Source organism: Pseudonaja textilis, chromosome 11 (genome assembly GCF_049901715.1).
Source record: "Pseudonaja textilis isolate UNSWEBS1 chromosome 11, rPseTex1.2, whole genome shotgun sequence".
Taxonomy (NCBI): Eukaryota; Metazoa; Chordata; class Lepidosauria; order Squamata; family Elapidae; genus Pseudonaja; species Pseudonaja textilis.
The window spans coordinates 57,980-75,705 of record NC_142000.1 but is presented as its reverse complement, the minus strand read 5'-3'; the positions used below and the strand labels follow the sequence as shown (position 1 = coordinate 75,705).

The following is a 17,726-nucleotide window of genomic DNA, read 5'->3' as shown; positions in this document are numbered from 1 at the left end:
CAGGAGCGAAACTTTTAGCCTCGGAGCTGTGTATCAGAGGCTTGACATCAAACCTACAACCTTTTCCAGCTAATTGCTAGCTACTATCCTTAACTCTGCTTCCAAGACACGAAGCTCGTTTTGACTAGGAGCTGAGTCAAAGCTGGGGGACCTGGCTAGAGGCTGGCCTTTTATACAGCAGACTAAGCTTTATGATGTAATAGAGAGGAGTCTAACCCATCCTGGACTCTCGAAGCAGCGTATAGGAGAACTGACGGATTATATCCCAGAGGTCTAAAGAAGCTGGCAGAGGTCATCTCAGAATGACTGCCCCACATCTTTCAAATATCCTGGAATGCCCGGGAATTACCAGAGGACTGGAAAAGAAAGATGGTGTTTGATTTCGTTGTACGAGATGCAATGACAATAAAGTACACTAACTAAAACTGATGTGGGTTCCCATCTTTAAAAAAACGGGATGTGGACAGACCAATCAGCCTAACATCAATACCTGAGAAGATACTGGAAAAGGTAATTTAAAAAAAAAACAAATCTGCCAACATCTAGAAACAAATAAAGTAATAACTAGCAGTCAGCATGGGTTTGTTAAAAATAGATCATGCCAAACCAATCTTATTTTATTCTTCAACATAGTGAAGAATGAAATTGTCATTTGACAAAGTATACCACAACCTACTTCTTGGTAAGCTAGAAAAAAGTGAGATAGATAGCATCACTACCAGATGGATTCGTAACTGGCTGGCAAACTGTACTCACGAGTAGGCCTTAATGTGTCTACATTTACATGGATGGAAGTAAGCAGTGGGGTACCACAAGATTCCATCTTAGGCCCAGTACTCTTCAATATCTTTATAAACGACTTAGATGAGGGAAGAGAAGGGGAACTTAGCAAATTTGCAGATGACACCGTGTTTCTCACAAAATAAGGCTGGGCCTTATTTTTTTTTAGGCCATCTTTTCGGGGGTGACTTAATTTCCTCCCCCACCTAGAGTGGCCCATATGCACGTACCTCTCCACGAGGCTGTTTCTATCGGCTGATGAAAGCTCCCCGAAGGCAGAGTCCCCAGCTGCTTCGGGGCAAGGCGTGGCTGCCCGTGTCCCCTCGCCATTAGGCAGTGTCTTTCGGACAATGGAAGCTCCCCAAGGGCAGTCACCAGCCACTTCAATCGGCTGGTAGAAGCGGCCTTAGGGCGAGCGCACACACGCTCCCCTCACTGCGAGGCCGCTTCTACCGGCCAATCGAAGTGGCTGGTGACTGCCCTTGGGGAGCTTCTATCGCCCAAAAGACACTGCCTAATGGTGAGGGGACACGGGAAGCCTCGCCCCAAAGCGACTGGAGACTCTGCCTTCGGGGAGCTTCTTTTGGCTGATGTTCTATCGGTAGATCAGGGTATTCTAGTCTAGGCTACCTGCAGGGCACTCCTAAAGGCAAGTTTTCTCCCCCCCCCGCCCTTCTCCCCATTTCTCTTCACCTCATGTAGTTCTAACGAACGATGTGAGAAATGGCGGGGAAACGCATGGATTAAATAGGTCTAAAATTTGGGGGTGGGCTTAATTTCACCTCATGCCTAGAAATCATGTTGGGCCTTCCTATTGTTGGAGGCCGAATTGTTGGAGAAACATGGTACTAAGCTGGCAGAAATAGCTAACACCCTAGAACCGTGATGGCGAACTTGTGGCACACAGAGCCATTTGTGCGGGCACGCGAGCCCCATGCAACCTTACTTCACTGCGCATGCGTGTGCCTCCTAGCTGATTTTCAGGCCTTTTTCAGGTTCCCACAGGCTTGAGGGAAGCCTCTGCAGCCTTTCCAGGCCGAAAAATATCACTTCCTGTATTTCCGGAAACGGGCCAGTGAGGATGACAATGACATTGGGACATCTGGATATCTTATCATTGTGAGAGGTATCACAACGGCTGAGACCAACAAGAGATATATAAAAGTGCTATGCACTTGGCACAGCAGGCACAGGGACAAAGCTGGACTGTTGGTGAAATGGCAAAATACAAAACACTTCTAATCAGTGACAAAATGGTGGTTCATGAGAAAATTTTGGTGGGCCGCAGATAAATCTCACCCCCAGAGCACCCCCACAAAACAATTAATCCAGGCTGCGCAGAAACACAAGGCTGCATCGCTCACATGGCCAGCACGAACCCTTCCCGCCCACTCACTCCTTACCCGGTAAACTTGCCTGCTAAATTGCTATTTTTCCTTTTTCCGACCATCATCTGTTCTGCTGTGCCAGGAGATTTAGATTAGCTAGGAAGCAGGAAATGGTTAGATTTCTTGCTTTCTAGCTAGTCTTTAGATCTTCGGCTCAGCACAGCCAAACTTCCCTTAGGACTGAAGGTTTGCTTGCAAGCAAATTCAGCGCAGACTCACGGCAAGCAAATTTCAGAGACTGAGCTAGCCGATGGCAGATAGATAGATCACTGAATGATTCTGTGAGCAACTCAATCTACCTGCTTTGCCTGATTTGGGATAAAGGTTGCTCTTTTTTTTATAAAAAAAATCAATATTTACATGCATCTTCACCAATTGCAGGCTGAGCTATAATTGAGGAATGCTCCTCCTCCACCACGTATCTCCTCCATGCGTTCCCCAATTTTTACGAAGAGAAGACAAACAACTATCCCCTCATCTTAACTATAAACAATACTTAACTACAAAAACAATATGAATCGTTGGCCGAAACAGGATTCCCCACCAGACGGACCAAATAGGGTGGGGCTGGATGCTCTACGCAGCTCGACTAGAAATGGTGTGTCAGGTAAGTACCAACGCCCATTCTCAATCGAGCTGCTCCGAGCATCCAGAGAGTGGGACATACCTTGTTAGTTCAAGATAGCCCGTTGTTGAACAATTTCCAGGGTTTTCTCCAACTAATGAGAGTGATGTTTGAGAACCCAATTAAGATACAAACTGTGGACAGACGGTTACGGGACATTAATCAGGGGAAACGTTCCCTACAGGAATACGTTGCAGAATTTCGTTTGCTGTGTATGGACTCTAACTGGAATGAACCGGCTCATATGGCTGCATTCCAGGAAGGCTTGTCTGATACCATCAAGGATGAGCTGGTCCATGCAGAGCGGGCTTTAACTTTGGATGCTTTGATAGTTCAGTGCTTACGAATTGAAGCTCGTTTACAGCAACGTGGACGCAAACGGCTCGTTATGGAACCATCTTCGTTTTCTCGTGCACAACCCATGCCGCCGAGCGTTTTCCAACCCATGGTTAATGCTGAGGAGCCGATGGAGTTAGGCGCACTCCGCCCTTGCTTAACAGTGCGAGAACGTTCGAGAAGGTTCCAGGAAGGCTTGTGCCTTTATTGCAGGGGTCCGGGACATTTTGCAAATTCCTGCACTCGGAGAAGGACTAGCAGACCTGTGCCTGAAACCACTCCTGGTCTGTCGGGAAACAGGGTAGGCCCGACCTCAGGGAAACCTTAGGTCGGGCACATCTTACACCCCCATCCCAAATTGCCGAAGTAAATCCTGGTCCTCCTCGGCACTTACTTTTGGACACTCGTATCTTTTTACAGTCCCAGAAGGAATTCCTGCCGTTGCACTGGTGGATTTAGGGGCTACAACCAGTTTTATGGACTGTGCTTTTGTTAAACATTTTGGAATTTCTTTGATTCCTGTGAATACACCCATTAAGGTGGAAACCGTAGATGGGCGTGAACTCAAGTCGGGACCCATTCGCTGCGCTACTCAGCCAGTGCGTATGCTTATTGGGGATCATGAGGAGGCGATAAGTTTTTATGTCACCTCGAACCTCCATCTCCCTTTGGTGCTCGGAATGTCCTGGTTGCGTTTGCACGTTCCGTTGGTGGCTTGGTCGCAGAACGCCATTTCTTTTCCAAGCCTACAATGTGTGGACCACCTGAGGCATGTTTGCGCTGGCCAAGATATCGTCGCTCCTGCTGTCTCAATTCCTTCGGAGCTCTCGGACTTCTCCGATGTTTTCAGCGAACAGGAGGCAGACCGATTACCCCCACATCGTGCTTATGATTGTCCCATGGACCTGATACCGGACGCTCCATTGCCAAAGGGGAGATTATACTCCATGTCGGAGCCCGAGTTGGTTGCACTCCCAGAGTTTTTGGATAAAAACTTAGCTCGGGGATTTATTCTACCCTCGTCGTCCCCTCTTTCGGCTCCCGTTCTTTTTGTTAAGAAGTCGGGAGAACTTCGTCTCTGCTGTGATTTTCGATGACTAAACTCTATCACTGTGAGGAATAGCTAACCCTTGCCGCTCATTTCAGAATTGATAGAGCGGTTACGGGAGGCTACTATCTTCACTAAACTCGATCTGCATGGGGCCTACAACCTGGTTCGGATGCGCAAGGGGGATGAGTGGAAGATGGCGTTTGGCACTCGTTATGGTCATTTTGAGTACACCGTCGTGCTATTTGGTCTAACCAACGCTCTCGCTTTATTCCAGCATTTGATGAATGACATTTTTCGGGACATGCTGGATAGGTTTGTCGTGGTGTATCTGGCTGATATTTTAATCTACTCTCGGTCCAGAGATCACCACCTTCAGCAGTTTTGTCAAGTGCTTCAGCGTCTTCGGGAGCATAAACTCTATGCAAAACTGTTGAAGTGTTTCTTTTTTCAGTTGTCGATAGAGTTTTTAGGGCACATCATTTCTCCCGAGGGCATTGCTATGGACCCTAAAAAGGTTGAGGCATTGTGTAGTTGGGAAGCCCCTCGTTGAGTCAAGGACATTCAACGTCTTTTGGGATTCGCCAACTACTATCGGACTTTTATTCCGGACTTTGCTAAAGTAATGGACCCTATAGCTCAGCTCCTCCATAAGAAGGTCCCGTTTGTGGGGGGGGGGGGCCCGCAACAACTGGCTTTTAACATTTTAAAGAAAGCGTTTGTAGCCGAGCCGATATTGAGGCATCCTGATCTGAATCGTCCATTTGTGGTCGAGACCGATGCCTCTAATGTCGCTATCGGAGCAGTACTGTTACAAGCTTCAAAGAATGGCGCGCCTCTTTTCCCATGCGCATACTATTCTAGGAAGCTCACAGCTTCAAAGTGCAACTACACCATCTGGGAAAAGGAGTTGTTGGCCATTAAGGCTGCTTTTGAGACCTGGAGACATCATTTAGAGGGGGCTCGGCACAAGGTAGAGGTTCGGACAGATCACCGAAACTTGGAACATTTGACCACAGCTAAGAAATTGAACCAACGCCAGATTCAGTGGTTGTTGTTTTTTGCCAGGTTCAATTTCTCCATTACTTATGTTCCGAGTGGACAGAATCGGAGGGCAGACGTGTTGTCTCGGAAGCCCGAGTATATCGGGCCCGAGGATCCTCTTCCTCTACGAACGGTGTTACCACCAGAATCCTTGGCCGTACTGCAAGATCCAGTAGACTTGCGGGCTCGCATACGAGAGGCGCAATGATTGGATGCGTGTCATGATAACCCCGCTGCTGGCCATTTTGCATTTTATAAAACCTTGCATTTGGTCACCCAGACTTTTTGGTGGCCTCGGGTTCGTCACGATGTGTTCTCTTACGTCGCTTCTTCCGTCCAGTGTAGGCAAGCGAAAGCGGTGTCGGGTGCGCCCCCTGGACTCCTCCAACCATTGCCGACTCCGGGCAGACCATGGGGAGCGATCTCCATGGACTTTCTCACGCATTTACCATCCTCGTTGGGCTTCACGACGGTGCTCGTGGTAGTTGATATGATGACTAAAATGGCTCATTTCATTCCCTGTCGGAGATTACCTTCGTCCCGCATTACGGCTCAGCTATTTTTACAGCATATCTTTCGTCTGCATGGACTGCCAGATAGAGTGGCTTCTGATCATGGGGTTCAGTTTACTGCACAGTTTTGGAAACAGTTAATGGCAGCGCTACAAGTTCAGGTGTGCTTAGCATCAGCGCACCATCCGGAAACTGATGGCGGGACTGAGAAGGTGATTGGCATTCTTACCCAATATTTGAGGTGTTTTGTTAATCAGCGACAAAGCGATTGGGCACAATACCTCCCATTGGCAGAATTCGCTTTTAATAACTCGAAGCACACCTCCACTCGGGTAACGCCATTTTTCGCGAATGTAGGTTCTCGTCGGCGCTTCTTCCCATTAACTTGGATGGATTCACCGGTTCCTGAGACACAAAATTTTCTGGAGGAACTACAAGCGGTCCACCGTTTAGTAAGGCAACAACTTGAACAAGCGAAACAGGACTATAAATGGTTTGCAGACCGGTCACGTCGAGCACCGTCTCCGTTAGCTGTGGGTGACAAGGTGTGGTTGTCCACGAAACACCTTCAGATCGATCGCCCAATTAGGAAATTGGACCATCATTTCATCGGTTCATTCCCGATTGAGGCGGTTATCAACCCTGTGGCATACCAACTCACCTTACCATGCGTATTCACTAACCAATTTATGCTGCAAGAGTGTTCGGTTACTGACCAGGTACCTTGAGCTGACAGCGAATGAAGGTGGGCTCCCCAACCTGTTAGGCTGGTGTCTGTTGTGAGGGTGACCCTCTGGGGTTCCTTGAACGGATGTCCTTTGTTGGTAGTGGGCCTGGTCCACCAGAGTAGTGAGGTGTGAACCTTTGGAGGGATCCTTACCACGAATCTTGAATTGCTCCTTCTTGAGCATTGATAAGGTAGCAGGAACCATTGAAGGGACCTGGAATGAAATCGGGCCCAGGGAACAATGGATATACATGAGATCATTTTCCCAAGTAATTTAGATAGGTCCAGCAATGTAGCTTTCTTGGCCCGCCTGATGGCCTTAATCGACTTTTGAATGCTAGCAAACCTTTCCGGGGAAAGGAAAACTTTCCTCTCAACTGAATCAATCACCACCCCTAAATGAACTATTCGAGTAGAAGGGGTAAGCTGGCTCTTTTCCCAATTTACAAGGAAACCATGATCCTGAGGCACTGAAAGAGTGGTTCTGGTGTCCCTCTCAGCTTGGCGTTGGGTTGGAGAAAGAATGAGAATGTCATCAAGATAGCAGTAAATACGGACAGGGTGTTGCCTGAGGTGAGCAGCTAAGGCTGCCAAAACCTTGGTGAAGGTCCTGGGGGCTGAAGCTAACCCAAAGGGAAGGGCTACATATTGATAATGACAGCCATTGTAATAAAATCTCATAAATCTAGAAAAACAAGGGTGAATGGGTATATGAAGATACGCCTCTGAGAGGTCAATGGAAGTGAGCCAGTCTCCTTCCCTGGTGCCCTGCAGGATGGACTGAAGGGTATGTATCTTGAATTTATGACGAACAATGTAACGATTGAGCCTCTTTAAATCCAAAATGGGCCTCCAACCCCCAGAGTGCTTAGGGACTAGAAAGAGGAGGGAATAGAATCCCTCTCCTTGTTGTGAAGGTGGCACAGGCTGTATGGCCTTAATATCCAACAGATGTTTAATGGCAGTCTCTAAGAGAGAGCGCTTGGTAAGATCCCTGGAAATGGGAGAAACCATGAAGTGTTCGGGTGGAAGGACTCGGAACTGAAGGGAGAAACCAAATTGGACCGTATCTTTAACCCAAGCATCAGAACTATTTTCCAGAGCTCTGTGGCGCCTTAGGGCGTCCCTTTCAGAGGCTGCAGAAGGTTCCTTGGCCCTTTTGCGCAGATGGTGAGTTTTAGACTTAGCCTTTAGGGAAGGCCCTCTGGGATTTTCCTCTGCCATTACAAACAAAGGTAGAAACAAGGTATATTAAATATGAAGGCGGTTGGCACGCCTAGGAATGCGGTCCACAATGGGAGCCGGGTATCCTATAGTTGAGCCACGTCCCCCTTTTGGAAAATTTTTTAGATAGATAGATAGATAGATAGATTGATTTATTTAAAAGAAAAAACACCCCAAAGGATATACAATAAACTGCACCATATGACCAAAAAAAGGAACTAAATTATTAATAAAATGTAAATGTTTTTTGAAATGGAGAAAAATTAAGATGAAAAAAACTATCTCTAAATAACCAATTTAACCAAATGAACGCTGAGGCCAAACTTAAAACACGAAAAAATATTCCAGGAAAAAAATCTGTAAAGGCCTCTGAGGCAGCCTCCCAACAACCTGGGAAGTAAGTGCCTGTCTTCGCCTCTGAGCAGGCTGCGGAATGCCAACTATTAGAATGGGGCAACAGGGCACAGAGCCACAATACCACTTCTGAATAAAAGCTCCCACAGGCCTGTAGGACCTGCTAAGGGGCCCTACCAACGTCGCAGCAATTTAAATCACTTCGATGCCTTTTTTGAGAAAGGCAAAATGGCCCCCACCACGAGGCGCGCCTAAAAATGGCCACCGGGCTGGACGCAAGGCTCAGAGACGGAATAGCCCCTAAGAAAAAAACCAATCAGCCAAAAGGACTGAATTGAAAACGAGGGCTAGGAGAAGGCGTTCGTGGGGGGAAGACACAACACGTGCTAAGGAGAGCGCGATCGCAAGCCGCTGCTTAAAAACAGGAACGGCTTGAAACGACAGGAAAGAGGGAAGGGGGGGTGGGGGGAGCAAAGGCTCTAAAACCCCTCTATCTCCCCCCTGAGGGGCGAAACTTCGCTCCTTTACCCACAAACTAACACCTAAAAGCACAGGGACCAAGGAAAGAACAAAAAGCAACGATCAAACCTGAAAATGAATAGAATTCCTGAATCGGCCAAGGAGAATGGTCTATAGCTGCCTGTCTCTTGCAAGGCTGAGCTAAAAACTGGGGAACGCATGGAGGAGACACATGGTGGAGGAGGAGCATTCCTCAATTATAGCTCAGCCTGCAATTGGTGAAGACTAGAGCACCTCCCACTCTCTGGATGCTCGGAGAAGCTCGATTGAGAATTATGAATTTAGTGGTCCCTGAGGTCCAAAAGGTTGGCGACCCCTGCTCTAGACATCACTTCTCCCACTTCATTATTTCTATAATGAATTCTATAATTTCTGTAATAGTGAACAGCATTATTTCTTCTGTTTTGCATTTCAATTGCAACAAATTACTATTCCATCAAACGTTTTGGATAGTGAATTTCCTGTTTTGTTTGGAAACAACCAACACCCACAACCTCTACACAGCACATTTCAATGAAAGTCACCTGGGTTCCCCAATAGGATCCAGAAGGATGATTGGGGCACAATCTTGTTTAGTACCTGGGATTCTTTTTGACCTGGGCTCTGCAATGAAGGGGATAGGTTGCTAGACTGGTGATGGTATTGAAGTCCTGTTCCAGCCTAGAAGTTGCAAAGGTCTAGATATGAGAAAACAGTGAATTCGATCAAGATTCTCTTTTTTCCAGTGGTGTTTCTTGAACGGCAACACTACCTACAAAATAATGTGTGATTTCCCTGGACTTATATTTTTGAGAGGTTCCTGGTAGTCTCTGAGCTTGGTTGTTTTCTTGCAGACATTTCATTACCCAAACTGGGTAACATCATCAGTGCTAGTCTAGTCTATTACTGATGTTACCTAGTTCAGGTAATCAAATGTCGGCAAGAAAACAACCAAGCTCAACAGAGCACCAAGGATCTTCATTTCAACTCTGAGCTACAAATATTCTCCTTTATTGGTTACTTATATGCTTCATGGCCAGGAAGGCTTTGGCTGATGTCCTGCTTTTGACACTTAACAGTACCAGGAGTGGGAGGATTTTGCTACAGTGAATCACACAGCATAGGGCAAGGTTCTGCAACCTCTGAAGCCACATGCAGGTCTTTCAGCCCTCTGCTGTGGCCCCCTGTCGGCTGACCCCACCACTGGCTGGCCCCACCCCTCCCTGTCACTCCTCGCCTGGCCTGAGAAGGTAAGGGTAATAGCGGGGGATGGAGACTCACTCCATATTCCAGAGCAGGAGGTGGCTGTGTGGGAGTGAGTGACATCAAGTTGGCCACACTGGTTGTTAAATTATTGACTACCGGGGTTTTCTTTTCTTTGGGGAACGAGTCCAAATGGCTCTTTGAGTGTTTAAGGTTGCAGACCACTAGCATAGGGCATTATCACTACTCTATTAGACTACTGAAATGTATTGTATGTGGGGCAGTCTTGCAGCAGCTTGACTACTGGCAAAGTAGCTCACCAATATAGAATTACATCTACCAGTAGTCCTCATTTAACAACTGCTATTTATCAACCATTCAAGGTTATGACAGCACTGAAAAAGTAACTTTAAAACCAGTCCTTCCTCTTAGGATCATTGGAGACTTCCACAATCACAACTGCCATTTTTGTGCTTCAGAATCAGTTTCCGATAAGCAGAATTAATGCAGCATCTGGCTGTATAATCTCAAGTTGCAGTCACATGGTGTCTCACTTAATGACCACAATGAAAGTGAGATCTTAAGTCTATTGCAAGTTATGTCTTACAAAACAACCGCATTGCTTAATGATGGAGTTGCCTGTTCCAACTGTTATCATTAAATGAGGACTACCTATCTAGTGAAGTCATTTCTAAGACCCAGTTCAAACTGCTAGTCATTACCTCAGTTCAACACTAAGATAAATCTGGTAAAGCCTTGCCAGAACCAAATCTGTCCATAAAAATTGGACATGCTGGCAGTTCCCTCTCAAAAGATCCATGGCAGACTTCTCAGTTAATAGTTCCACTTTTGTAATATTTTCTCCCTAAGTACAGGCAACCCCTCCTTGCTGAAACTTTGGACAGTTATTTTGGTCCCAGCTGACTCTATGCAACTGTCCAGCCTGGACTTTATTTGGAATTTTATGTAGATATTTTGGGGGTTTGATATCATTCTAGATTTAATTATTTGTTTTCCTTGATGCTATAAGCTTTATGAAATAAATAACTTTCAGCACTTCAAGAAAGGATTAAAGGCACAAAGCTTGCACAAAAGCCCTAAAATTTGCAGAGAATAGTATAAGAGTATTTGAAATAATACTTTGGATATGTGTTTTGAAGTAATACTTTGGATATGTGTTTGGGCATATGGGGCAGAATGTTCTAAAACCAGTAGCTGGAGCATAAGGGAACTACCAGAAGAGTGGAAAAGAGATGATGTGGCTGTAATCTTCAAAAGATAAAAAGTGGATCCAGAAAACTAATTAGTTTTCTGAGAAAATCCTGGAAAAGGCAAAGAGCGGATTTGTGATCATCTAGAAACAAACAAGATGATTACTAGAAGCCATGATGGGCTTGTTAAAAACAGAACATGCCAGATAAACTTAACTGCCTTATTTGATAAAATGACTAAATTATTGCATCAGGGAAATGCTGTGGATGGAGTATACTTGGACTTCAGTAAGACATTTGACAAAGTAGACCCCAGCCAACTTCTTGGTAAGATAGAACAATGTGGAATAGTGTCTCACTACCAGATGGATTCACAATTGGCTGTCCAACCACACTCAGCGGATCCTCAATGGAGCCACATCTACATGGAGAGAAGCATCCAGTGGGCTACCTAAAGGTTTGGTCTTGGGCCCAGTACTCTTCAACATCTACGTATTGATCTAGGTGAGGGGATAGAAGGGAAACTCAGCAAATGTGCAAATGACATCAAGATGGGGGAAACGGAGAACACTCTGAAAGATAGACTCAAGATTCAGAAGGACCTTGTCAGGCTTGAGTATCAGGCCCTATCCTACAAGATGCAGTTCAGTGATGAGAAAAGTAAGTCCTGCAGCTAGACAGGAAAAACAGGTATAGGAGGCACCTTGCTCAACAGGTGTAACTATGAAAGGATACAGGAGTCCTAGTGGACCCCCACTTAAGTATGAGCCAGCAATGTGTTGCAGCTGCCAAAATGATTGGCTAAGGCAGGGGTGTCAAACTTGCAGCCCATGGGCTAGATGTGTCATGCAGGGAAGAGGGTGTCCATTTATTCTCCATAGCATCTGAGTGCAGGATAAAAAGCAATGGGTGGAAACTCGTCAACAGGAAGATTCAACTTGGAAAGAAGGAGGAATTTCCTGACTGTAAGAATGATTAAGCAATAGAGCAGCTTAACTCCTATGCAGGGGTATTCCATCACTGGAGGTTTTCAAGAAAAGATTGGATAACCATTTGTCTGGGATAGTATATTAACCATTAGTTTGGGGCAAGGGGTTGGACTAGAGGACCTCCAAGGTCTATTCCAGCCCTATGATTTAATATTAGTAATGCACACATACAATTAATACTGGAAACAAATTTAATAATGGGCATAAATTGTTAGCATCTTCAACAAGATAGCCCTAAAGTAAGAGCCAGACTAATTCTGTTAAAGAAGGGTCAAGTACTTCCAAGCCAATGTATGGGAAAAATGTTAAACTCACTGTTAAACTCATTGTCGGTTAAACTCACTGTTGCTAAAAGGAGGTGCTACCAGTTGCTAAATATAATGTTTCATATACTTTTTCCAACAAATGGAACATGTTCAATAGAAGTAGTCCTTGACTTACAACAGTTCATTTAATGACTATTCAAAGTTACAACAGCACTGAAAAAAGTAACATGAGCATTTTTCACATTTATAATCGTTGCAGCATCCACATGGTCATGTGATCAAAACTCAGTTGCTTACAACCCAAATTCACTTACCATGATTCTAACTTAACAGTTGCAGTGATTCACTTAACAACTGCAGCAAGAAAGGTTATAAAATGAGGCAAAATTCACTCAGCTGTCTCACTTAGCAACAGAAATGTTGGGGTCAATTATGGTTGTAAATCAAGGACTACCTGTAAAGCAGGGCTGGCAGATGCATGGCAGATAGATGCATCACATGCTGGCCACGGCCATGCTGTTTAGCAAAGTGGGGAAAAGTCCAGATACGTCACGTGACATCTCGAGTTTGACACCTGTGCTATAAAGGGTATCATAGAAAACTGTTTTCTATGTTATTTGTTCCATCAGAACTCTTTATCTATTAATAAGACTTAAATTGAATTCTGATCTCACTGTAGTACCGGAAGATTATAGATTTCAAAGATTCACAAACTTTCTCTTACCATTTTAAGACTTTATCTAGTAACAGCATGGCATATGGAAGATTGTGGCTTGAATAGCAAATAAATGTGAAGAGAATTACCAAATAATGTGAAAGATAGCTACAGTGTGTATTTATGAAACTAAGAGAATGGTAAAGTGTATAAGGTGGTCTGCTTTTATGACATAAGACATAAGACATAAGAATTTATTTGTCATTACACTCGCAAGCGGGTGCAACGAAATGAGGTGCTCTTCCACAAGTAAAACTGGCAACACCATTGAAAGAAAAATAAAATTAAACACAACAGACCATACAATAATCTCTATACAATTTAAAAATATAAATACCCCATTACTCTCAGCCATTAAATTCCACAAAATCTTATGACCCTGCATTCAAACTCAAAACTGCACTTGGATAAAAACTGTTCTTAAATTTAGTCGTCCTTGTTCTTAATACCCTGAGGTATTATATTATGAGGAGGATTTATGAATATATGCAGAGAAGTGAAGGTATAAGGTTAATTATGAAAGACCTTCAAACAGAAAATATGAACCAGAAAAAAATCTATTCAGATTCTCCTCCTCATGCTTAGGCTTACACTCCTATCTTTATGATCTCTAACATATACAAATTTTTTTCCATTTCCTTCCTTCTTTCCAAAGTAACAAAACATCCACAGCTTATTCTTATTATTCAACAGTGGTATCATTTCACAAAAAGAATAAAGGCTCTTAAAACCCTGGCAACTGTAATAGTCACAGAATATTACAAACCAAAATTAACAATTGCCTAACTACATATATTAAACTTAGTTGCTTTCATGTTTGTAGAAATTTCAGTTCAGTATTATCTTAATTGGGAGAAAGCATAAAGAACTAGAATTATTCAACATGCTTAGAAATACCACGATGAAACATTCAGCAACATTTTTTCAAAGAGCAGCTTTCATTGATACGAGGGAACTGCTTCTTCTAAAAACTCAAGGGAACACACAGAATGTTCCTTATGTTGATTTGGACTCTGGACATTTAGCTTGGTCTATGTTAACTAGCAGCTGCTTTCCAGGGCTTTAAGAAAATAATTTTTCCAACTGTAGCTGCTAGGGATTCAAATGAGATATTTTGTATTCAAAACATATCAGGACATTGAAAAAGATGCTACTAATCCTTAGTCCTGTTCAAAAACCCAAGATACTGATGTTTTAGAAGATCTCATGGCTTCATATAAATATTGATAAATGGCACATTCAGAACAGAGAAATTCCACATAAAATAGTCTAAGCCTACTTTCAAACTGAACAGATGAACAAAAAAACACTAATGATGCTAAGTTGCTGTCCATAAAAGAAAAAATCTGAGCCCCACAGAATAACAAAGCTGGAAGGGAGGTCTTCTAGTCCAACCATTCTGCTCAAAAAGAAGGCCCAAAAATTATCCATAATTTTTAATCATCTTCATCATGACCACCACCACCCAATCTTCATATCACACAATTAGGTTGGTCTGCCGCAAATGATATCACAAAAAATAACCGAAAGATTATGAATCTCAGACAATCTTCCTATGAGATTATTTGAGTTACCTGCTCTTGATAACTACATTTTATTGATGCCAAATACCTAACAAAGAAAGGGATTGGGCTAAAATTATAATAGGAATATCAATTACACAGCAGTGTTGATGTAAAGATGCTGGATTAAGCATTTACAATAAAAATTACAAGGAAATGTAACACTGCAGCAAAAATGTTCACTCTAATTCTATCATGATACCTATATATGTCTACATTCATAATGTCAGGTATTCTAATGTGCACTATTCGCTAGAAGCCAAGTCCTACATTGAAGCATAGCACCAAATGAACTTCGGAAACTATGGAAATATCTCTCTGTGCAGAGTATATTTCAGCAGTCTAACCCTATTGCAACTAAGGAATGTGCAACTGTTGCCAGAGGTAGTGAAACCTAAAACATTAAACAAAGTAGCGAAAATGCATTCCTTCTCAGTACCTAGAAATCTAGCAAAGTTAGTAATAGTACATTCCTAGAGTGTGGATCTACTTGCTCAGAGGAAGTGTGACACCATACAGACTAAGCCAAATCACAATTATTAAGCTTGGTTTCCCAACTATCTACACAACTTTTAGCTTACCCGTCTCTAATTATAACTTGTGTAGTCCATTGCTGAATTTAGTCTAAAATCCTTACAATTGGACAGCAAGATTAGTTGTCATAATCATAGTTAAGAGGCACCTCGTCCCTAAGTTCCACACAAATCTCCCAACAGTTTCATTAAGAAACAAGTTGGAATCTAACAGAAGAGCTGTCCCTTCAGGATGACCTCTACAGGCAAAACTAACAGGAAGAAACAAGCCAATTCTATGGGCCCAATTAACTAGGTAGCGCTAGAGAGCATTATAGAGTAACTGAACTCATTACTGACAATCCATATGACAATCACGTATCCTTTATTGAAAAAATAGGATTTAAGTTACAAACCATGATAGATGGGACAAAAGATATTAAAACGAATGATACAAATGCTTCTACCATATTTACAGATAAAACTGCAAGACTTATTACCAAAGAAATTATAGCAGAGCCCAGATCTGAATCAGCAGCTTCCCAATTGCAGCTTATTTTTCTTACTTATATCCTGCATTTATTGATTTTACAAATAAGGCAGAAAAATATCCAACATACCTTCCTCCTATTTCCCCCACAATATGGCTCGGGGTGAGAGTTGGGCTGTGACTTGCCCAAATTCACCCATTTGGCTTTCATGGCAAACGCGGGAATGGAACTCGGGGTCTCTCTTGCTTTCTAATGTAACCACTAGACCAAACTGGCTCTCTTATCCATTTCCATAAACTCTAGATTAAAAACTATTCTGTAGGCTAGAATCCTACAACAGAGATCTCGTTCAATCAAGAAAATTAGCAGCAGTTGCAGGGCCGAGACTGGTACCGTTTCTTTTTAGTCCTGCCGTTTGTCTTACAACCTGGCAAGTTCACGGGCACCAGGTCTTCAATCGCCACTTGCCGAAGTTCTTCGGCGAGCTCAATATTCCACCCACCCACCCCCGGGAAGAAAAACGCGCCTTGGGCACCCATAATGGTAGGGAACGAGGAGCTCTGACTGACGCGGCCAAGGGCTGAATTTCACGGTACATCTTCCTCCTGGAGTCCTGCAGGAACCGCCCGGGAGGAGGAATCCCTGTCCCGCCGAGAAAGCGAGCCCGCCAGCCGCGTCCGCCCAACCGCTCCAGGCACGCTCGGGCCTGAGGCAGCAGCAGCGGCCCCCGAGAGCCCCGGACCGCCACGTGTGTCCAAGAGAAGGGCAGCGGCGGCCCGGAAAGCTTCGCGGGGAGCTGTGCCTGGTCCGTCACCGCCACGGGGGACTTCCGACCTCCCGGCAGTCGCCCGGGATCCGAAAGAAGGACCGCCGCAAAGGCCTTCCCACTCAGCTGCGTCGGGAGAAGCGTCCGGAATGGCCGGCAGACTGCTCCCCTCCCCGGCGCGTTGGAAATTCCGTCGCTTTCCAGCCTGGGGCGCGGGCGCGGAGCTCACCTCGTGTGGCTCGGGGCGAGAGGTCTCGGGCCAGACCAGGCGCCGGACTAGCCGCTCGCGTTCTCCCTAGTCAGCTCTCGAGCTGGTCCCCCAAACAAAATGGCGACCGGGGCCGCGCGCTCACGTCGCGGCCTTTCTCTTCCCGTCTTCCTCCGCGCAGGACGCAAAGCAAGGAGGCGGGACCTGGACCTGAGGCTCAATCCGCCTGCGCAGAAATAACTTTGACCAATCAGAGATCCGTCCCAGCTGGTCCTCGAGTCCGCCTCCAGTTTTCTACCCAATCCCTAGAAGGACACCCCGATGTCGCCTTTGCACTCTCGTCGACGGAGGGCCGCAAAAATGCCCTCATGAAGTTGACGGAGATGGGAAATGGGCGGGGACGATTAAACTCAGAAGACCTTGCGGAGACTCAGAAGACCTTGTACAACTGCGATTGGATAGTTTAAGTATCGAGCCAGGCGAGGCCAATCGCAGCGCGACGCTGGTAAGCGGTAGCGTCAGTCGCGAGAGGAGATGCGCGTGCGCAACGGGCAGAGGTGGGACGAGAGGCTGGGGTCTTTAGAAAGGGCGCCTGGTTTCGGCGACTTGGGCGGGGCGACCGGAGTGACGACATGAGACAGCGAGGTCAGGCGGGGCCTTTTATTGACTGGCGGGGGGCAGCTACAGGGGCGCCTTCCGGCGAGCGGCTCAGGCGTGACTGGGTGGCGCGAGGAAGCGGCGGAACATCCCCAGGGCCGGTCCGGGCTTGTACTGCGGCACCAGCGCCCTGCGGAGAAGGAGGCGAGAAAGGCCGAGCCGATGAGGCAGGAGGAAAGAGGCCAGCTTGCCCTTGCGACCAGGGGCGCCTCCCACGGACAGAGTCGGGGGGGGGGGGGGTCGTTAAGCAGTAAGGTCATCTGATGTCACGCTTTACAACCACATGGCTAAGGGATGGCAACCCGGTCCCAATTGTCATAACTCGAGGATTTCTTCTCCCCCATAGAGATAGTTCTCGATTTACGACTACAGTGGAGCCCAAAATTCGTTGCTTTGTGAATTTTGCCCTATTTTAGGACAATTTTTGCCATGGTTGTTAAGCAAATCACTGCAGTTACATTAGTAACAGTTTTAACTGAATCTGGCTTCCTCTTTAACTTGGCTTATCCGAAGATCACAAAAGTGACCTCAGGGCACTGTGACTGTCATAAATATGAGTCTGTTGCTAAGCAGCCAAATTTTGATCATGACCATGGGATGCTGCAACATT

At 45.3% G+C, this 17,726-nt stretch overlaps 1 protein-coding gene and 1 long non-coding RNA gene across 13 annotated transcripts in view; one reads left to right on the top strand and one right to left on the bottom strand.

Annotated features, from left to right (window-relative positions):
* Positions 1–16,644, bottom strand: part of CNOT1 (CCR4-NOT transcription complex subunit 1) — a 159,059-nt gene extending 142,415 nt beyond the window's left edge. For 6 of the 9 annotated variants that reach the window (XM_026714364.2, XM_026714365.2, XM_087940248.1 and 3 more), the window contains exon 1: positions 16,481–16,643. The gene's annotated coding sequence lies outside the window, so the exon portion shown is untranslated. Of the gene's footprint in view, positions 1–16,480 lie in introns of all 9 variants that reach the window. The other 3 variants (XM_087940247.1, XM_087940245.1, XM_087940249.1) reach the window with 1 other exon arrangement.
* A 135-nt stretch (positions 16,645–16,779) lies between these two features.
* Positions 16,780–17,726, top strand: part of LOC148124808 (uncharacterized) — a 45,535-nt gene continuing 44,588 nt past the window's right edge. For all 4 annotated transcript variants that reach the window (XR_015744888.1, XR_015744887.1, XR_015744889.1 and 1 more), the window contains exon 1: positions 16,780–16,964. This is a non-coding gene — a long non-coding RNA (uncharacterized LOC148124808). The remainder of the gene's footprint in view (positions 16,965–17,726) is intronic.